Source organism: Cygnus atratus, chromosome 5, assembly GCF_013377495.2.
Source record: "Cygnus atratus isolate AKBS03 ecotype Queensland, Australia chromosome 5, CAtr_DNAZoo_HiC_assembly, whole genome shotgun sequence".
NCBI classification, from domain to species: Eukaryota; Metazoa; Chordata; class Aves; order Anseriformes; family Anatidae; genus Cygnus; species Cygnus atratus.
The window spans coordinates 19,703,275-19,709,793 of record NC_066366.1 but is presented as its reverse complement, the minus strand read 5'-3'; the positions used below and the strand labels follow the sequence as shown (position 1 = coordinate 19,709,793).

General features: G+C 54.7%; 1 long non-coding RNA gene across 1 annotated transcript; it reads right to left on the bottom strand.

Annotated features, from left to right (window-relative positions):
- Positions 1-2,670: 2,670 nt before the first annotated feature.
- LOC118250767 (uncharacterized) lies at positions 2,671-6,519 on the bottom strand. Its single transcript, XR_004779531.2, has 3 exons — positions 6,440-6,519; positions 3,426-4,572; positions 2,671-3,284 (listed from the first exon to the last, which is right to left on the bottom strand). It is a non-coding gene; the product is annotated as an uncharacterized LOC118250767 (long non-coding RNA).

Sequence of the window (6,519 nt, the reverse complement as noted above, 5' to 3'; positions counted from 1 at the left end):
CACGGCGAGCGCTTCACGTACCCCACGGCGGCCTCTTTTCACAGGGAATTAAAGCCGTAAGTATTTTATGACCAAATGCTTCTTATGCACGTGCTGCTCTTTTTTTTTCCCCCCTTTTCTATCACAAAGTGCTTTACAAACAGTGGATGAAGCTGGTGTCCGCCGAGAAGGCAGCCGTCTCCAGGATGAAACATGGCAGCTTGTTAATAATGCACAGCAGCAGCGCGGAGCATTTTAGGACAGGAGGAGAAGGGGACGGCACGTGGCTGCAGATATGAGCAGGTAAGGGGCCAGCCTCCCGTTCACCTTTACGCCCCCCCATCCGTTCCAGCGTCACGGCACGCCCGGCCGGGCACACGCGGTAATGCCGGCTCTCTCCCCGCCAGCATCTCCCCGAGGAAAGCCGAGGAGCTGAGCGCGGACCGAGGCTCTGCCGCTCTCTGACCCCGCTTGGACGTGCTCGCTCAGCCCTTTTCGGAGGTGCCCACGAGCCCCCCGCACGGCCGTGCCACCGCAGCGGGCCTGGGGACGGCGGCCGCTGGCATCCCGCAGGATTTTCCCCGTGCCGCAGCGAGGGGCGGCTGCGGGCGAGTGAAATATTAATGGGGGAGAGGAAAGCCGTCGAGGGCAGCGCGGCAGAGCCCCCTGCTCGCTGCGTGAGTACCTGCTGCCGTTCAGCAGCTGGTTGCACGATATTTAAGGATTGGTTTGCTTCGTTTGGAGGCCGCTGGTAGTGCCGAGTCTCCGATTAGTCCTGAAGAACAGCGAGGAGATGTGATTTCAGGGTTGTCTTTTTGGAACCGAGATTTGCTTCCCTTTTTTTTCCCCTCGAATCGCTGGAGTTGGAAACGTATGTTGGGAAAAAATGTGTTAAAAATACGTTTGCTCCGTGCAGCCGCATGAAGAAGTCTGTCCCCTGCGGCCAGAGCGCTGATTGCTTGTTTTTTGAACTTTTTGCTACTCTTGCTTTTAAAATGAGACTCCAAGGAAAGTACTGGGGCATGATGGAGGTTGTAAAGAGCATTTCAGTGCTGCTTGTGGAAAAACCCCAAACCCTAGGTTCAGAAAAACTGCTTGCCTTGGACGCAGCCAGGTTTTCCTCTGGGGACACGCAGACCGTTTTCCCCTGCTTGGCCGATTACCTTAGCGTTGGCTGCCTTGTTTCCCCCCGAACCAGCCCTGAGAACTCGAGGTGTTCGCTGAAATCAACAGCGTGCCTGAAAAACTGGTATCTGCGGGTTAAAAAAGGGGCTCTTTCATTTTGGGACCCCATTCGTAATTCTGCTGTGTGCAAATCAAAGAGGAATAAAGAGAAAAGGTTCGTCGCTGACAGCACCTCCTGCGGGGGGGGGGGGGGGGGGGACCACAGAAAAATAATTCAGCAGCAGTGGAATCTCGCATTCTAGCCCTGCCTTACCACTTACTCGGTTGTTGTTTGGGTGTTGTTTTTTCTGTTGTTTTGAAGATGATTTTCTGTGGGTTCGGGTGTCCTTGGGGAGAGAGTGCTGCAGCCATGTGCTAGCCCTGGATTTGCAGCCGTCGCCAACGCTCTGCACATCTCTGTGCCGGGGGAACGCCAGCCCGAGGGCTGTCCCACGGGGGATGCTTCGTTACGGACACGCAGGGCGAGAGCCTGGTGGCATTCTGCAGCTAGATTTTCTTACTTTTCTCTACAAAACCAGCGCTCAGCAGCCACAAAGGCGGCGGAGTTCCTTAAGGTAACAAACAACCGACTGAATCTAGCCCCCGGACCGCCGCCCTGCCGTCCCCCCGCCATGCGGCTCAGCGGCGGTGACCTAAATTCGTCGTGGCACGAGGGGCCCTGCGCTTCGGGGACACGGTGGCGTGCGGTGGCACCCCCTTGGCTCCCGAATTTGGACTTGGCGAGGGACCACCAGGCTGCTTGTCCTGCGTCCAGTGCCGCCGGCCTGCGCTTAACGCCGCGCGCGTTATTTAACCAGGCGAGGCTCGACGCCCGCCGCAGCTCTCTGCCTTCCTGCTTTTATCTGCTCTAAAGGCTGTGTCAATAATACATTTCTGCCATTGAATATTTTATTGATGATTTGACTTTTCGCTGCTTGCAATTCCCAATTCAAGGCTGCATGATTGTTCCTAATTAAAATTTTATGCCCTGGGAGAAGCCTTCTTGCTACAGTGGAGACGATGCTGTCTTTTTCTAGGCCACTACTGAGTGGTAGGAAGGAATTACTCATTGTTATGAGATTAAAACAAAGCAAATTATTATTTTATTTTTTTTTTTAAAAAAAAAAAAGCAAGCCCAGCATACGACGCCTACTGGAGAGTGAACAAGTGACTGGCAGGCGAGGCAGCGATCCAAGTACGTAGGGTGGCTGGAGGATGCTGTGCCTGGGCGAGCAGGCGGTCGTGTCCCTGTGTCCCCGGGGCACCGCAGGCAGCAGGACAGCTTCTTCCTTCCCCTGCCGTGGGGTGCTGCTCGCTCACTGCCACCCAAACATCATGAAGCACAAGGTGCATCTCCAGCGTGCGGTCTTTTTTTGGCGTTGTTTCCTAAGACCTGTGAGGTACCTGCAGGCGCTCTCAGCACACGGCACGGGGCAGGAGCGGAGTTCAGCCACAGGCTCAGGTTCAGTCATTTCCCTGTGCCGCTTCTGAAGCCGCTCAGTCGGGGTGTTGGGCGCTGTGTGTGACAAAACCTCATTTATTTTTCTTTAATGCTGCATGACAAAAATGATTCTCGGTTCCTCACCCATCTACCCCATACTGTGTCTGCTTGCAAAGCCAGGCATCCTCCCCGCTAAAGGTAGTTGGGGGTACCGGTGCTGCACCACACTGGGCTGGCTTCTCAAAGGACAACTCTGCTGCAGCCACCTGAAACATCCCGTGAGCAGTTGGGTATTTGGATGTGCTCCCCAGGATTTGGGTGTCCTGTTGGGTTTTTCTTTTTTTTTTCTTTTTTTTTGAAATTCATCTAGAGTGCTAGAAGCATTTGTGCTTCCTCCCAGCCCCTGGATTTGGCAAGCAGCTTTTAAAGCACACGCTTCAGCACCAGTTACATAAGGAAAGGTGTGAATGACTGGAGGAGAAACTGCCTGTTGGTTTTGCTCTCTGAATGATGTGCAGACGCTCTGTTTGTTGCTCCCGGGTGTGCAGATTCTAGAAGGGCAGCTCACTGAAGCCAGAGAAGAGAAACTATCTGAACTGGCACGTGTGCACGTCTGTCCACGCAGAGCATTGTCTGTTCTCACAGTGATGGTTTTCCTTTTTGTGTCTCACAGTAAAGACCGAGCACATTCTACCTTGCCCTGGAAAAAAAATAATCATATAGCACTAGAGGAAGTCGGGAAATTCTCTTGTTTATGGATGAGCAAGTTTCTTTCCCAACAGAACCTCCTGCCAGCAGAAATCTTTTTTTTTTGAGATGTATTATATAAGTCCTTGCTTACATGTAACTAACCGACGTCCTCTTAAACAATTCATGTAGCCCTTCTTTTCCTGACAGGCCAGCTTGCTCCCTCGGAGACTCACAGCTTTGATTTGCCACTGGCACGCTATTGACAGAACACACTAGGTGCTTCCTAGCCCAGCGCACGACAGGTTACACCTGCTCGCTTCCCTCTGCAAAGTGCTGAAATAGAAGAGCAAAATCTTTGAGGTGCACAGAGTCCCTTCAGCTTAACAGGCGTGACTTTCAGCATCTTCCCCACCTGTAAGGCACGCCTCTCCCCCAAATCTTACCGCATCATTTCTCAGCAAGATCTTTTAGCTTCTGGATGCTCTGGTTACCGAAGTATCACCTTACAAATCTGGTTACTGGCTGCTGAACACTTAAATGAAGGGACGCCTTAGCCCTGGCGTATTTTCTCATCGCTCAGGAGCGCTCTTCAGAGCAGTCATGGCTCCGCGGGCTCCACGTTCAGAAAGGGCTCCTGAGCTAGGGCAGGGGCAAAGGCACCAGCACGAAGGTTTTGGCTTGAGAGACGGCCAGGTCGCAAGGGCACCTTCCCCCCTCCTTTTCAAACTGCCTTCTCTTGATATAGAGGCAAAATCAGAGATGGGAGGTACGTGACACGTATCAGACAGGTACTTCACTGAGTAGGTACAGCCTTCCTCTTCGCTTGGTCGGGGTAACCGAATACATCTTACAGAGCTGCTCGGCTCTGTGCTGAGCCCTGAGTTAGAGTAATGAGCACCCAAACACGGGTTTTGCACCATTTATTGAAGATTTCAGGTGACAGCACGGCAGGTTAGTTTTGAATCATGCCAAAAGAATGTTAAAAACAGGAATTCAGCTGTATGCTTCCCCCACATACTGGAGAAACTCAAAAAAACGGAAAACAAACCAACCTCATTTCAATCCCTTGCCTTTGCTTACTGGAGCTGAACAGGATGGTCTCGTAGGTAGCGGGAAGCTGCAAGTTTTCATACCGAGTGCTGCCTGATGGGAACTGGGACAAACCTTGCCAGAGCAACCGGGCAACCTGCAGAGCCATTTCTGCCGGTGGGGTCTCCAGCAGTTAGTCATCGGGCAGCGCGGGGCTATTTCTTCAAAGAGAAGCAGAGCGCCTTCGTTTTTGGGTACAGATTTGTTACCTGTGAAATAAGGTGGTACAGCATTGCCAGACTTCAGTTTCAACGTGCGGATACGCTGTCAGGACACAGACACCCATACGCAGGTACTGGTATCTTGCACGTTTCCCCCCACCCTGATCTCTACATGGCCACACCGGTGCTCCTGCCTGCTCAGAGAGCTGCAGATCTGCAGCTGGAAGTGCAGCTGGGGAAGAGGAAAGCTGTCTGGGGCTGGGAAAGCTGAGAAATTTGTTCCCCCCACCCCCCATCAGACAAGACCCGTTTGGCTACTGAACAAGTGTGAAAGCAGCTTTGGTAAATTAAAGCAGTTTTCCTCTCTTTCTGGTGTGCCTTGACTCACCTAATCAGCACAAGGCACGTAAGGAACTGATTTTCCTTTCTGAAGAGCAGATGCTCCTCTGGGACCTGACAGGAGAAATGTCAAACGAGCACAGGCAGGGGAGATGGGGACAGGCACAATTTCTTTGTAAGAGACTTGCTCTGTAGAAAGGATGTCGCTCTGCTTTTCTGTATGGTTAAGTACTTACTGAGCAGAGCGCTGCTGATTCCTTCAGGAGATTATACCTGTACAACAGTCCAGGGTTACATGTCAGCAGCCCAAGCAAGAGAGGCTACCTTTCAGAAAACCCTTTCAGGAAATCTGGGAGGGCTGCAGTGAATCCTATCTGGTTATTATTAGCTTAAGCAGGAGATAAAGCTGTGCCATGCTCTAAAAAGACACTTTTCAACTACCCAGCTCCTTTGATGGGCTCAAAATCGAAAGAGAAAACTTTGCTCAAGAAGCAATTTGCCTCGTCACTTCCTCGATTTCGAGTGACAGCTGCCCTGCACAGCTGGAGGAGTCCCTGCCCGTTCGCCTTCCTGCTCCTCAGGCCATGAAGTCAGAGTCCCCTGCGTGATATCACAGCGTGAGCGTGCAGGGCAGCCCGGCCGGGACCAAAACAGCCCCGGTGCTAGAAGCAGAAAGGAGGGAGCAAAGGTGAGGGGTGGGATGGGAAGCAAGCGACAGCAAAAAAGGAAAGCAAGGCTCGTTTCTGCTTCTCATTTAACAGATTACAGAGTCTCTCTTTAAAGGTGACTCATCCAGGGCAATACCAGGCATGGTTTCTTCTATTAACACACCCTTGGCAATAGCAGTTCAGTTAGTCACTGACTGGGTATCAAGACGTCACCGGCTGGGATAAAGCGCCTCTTTAACTTGGTACAGCGTCCATTAACGCGTATTTACTTTGGAGAGGAGCAGGGGCGAAGGGGGGGGGGGGGGGGGGGGGAAACCACATCTCTCCTTCACCCGGCCGCTCCAGCCCGTGCAACTTCACCACCGACTCTTTGCCTCGGCTGCCCGCTCCCCTGCTCCGCTCCGTCCGGCTCTGCCACTGCAAGCGCTGGGAAGTCACTCGCTGGTGGGACGGATGGACGGACAGAGGGCAGCGAGGCTTGGCGCGGCCGGTGACGGGGAGTCACTCACTGGTGGGTCGGGCGGAGCTGAGGCTGGTGATGGTCACTCGCCGGCGATGGGAAGCTGCGGGTGGGGCGGGCGGGCGGCATCTCCTCATCGCGCCGCAGCCCCGCCGCGGGTGCGAGGCGTCGTGCCGGCGAGGCGAGGCGAGGCGAGGCGGCCGCCCAGCGGTGCCCGAGGAGCAGGTTAGCCGCTGTCACACGCACAGTGGGGTCGCCGAGAGCACAATGTGCGTTAGTCAGTGGCTCACCTGCTCCTGGAGGGTGGCGGCGCGGCGGCGGCGGCGGGGCCCGCCTGCAGCGCGGGGGAGATAACGCGCCCGGGACCCTCCCGCTGGCGGTACCGAGGCGGGGGCTCCCCCCGTGCCCGACCCCCGCCGTGCCCGGCCCGGCCCGCCCGGCCCCTCACCTGCCCCCGCCGCTCCGCGCTGCCCCCGCCGCCGCCGCCGCCAACTTCTCCCTTCTGCCCCCGGCCCGGCCCACGCCGCG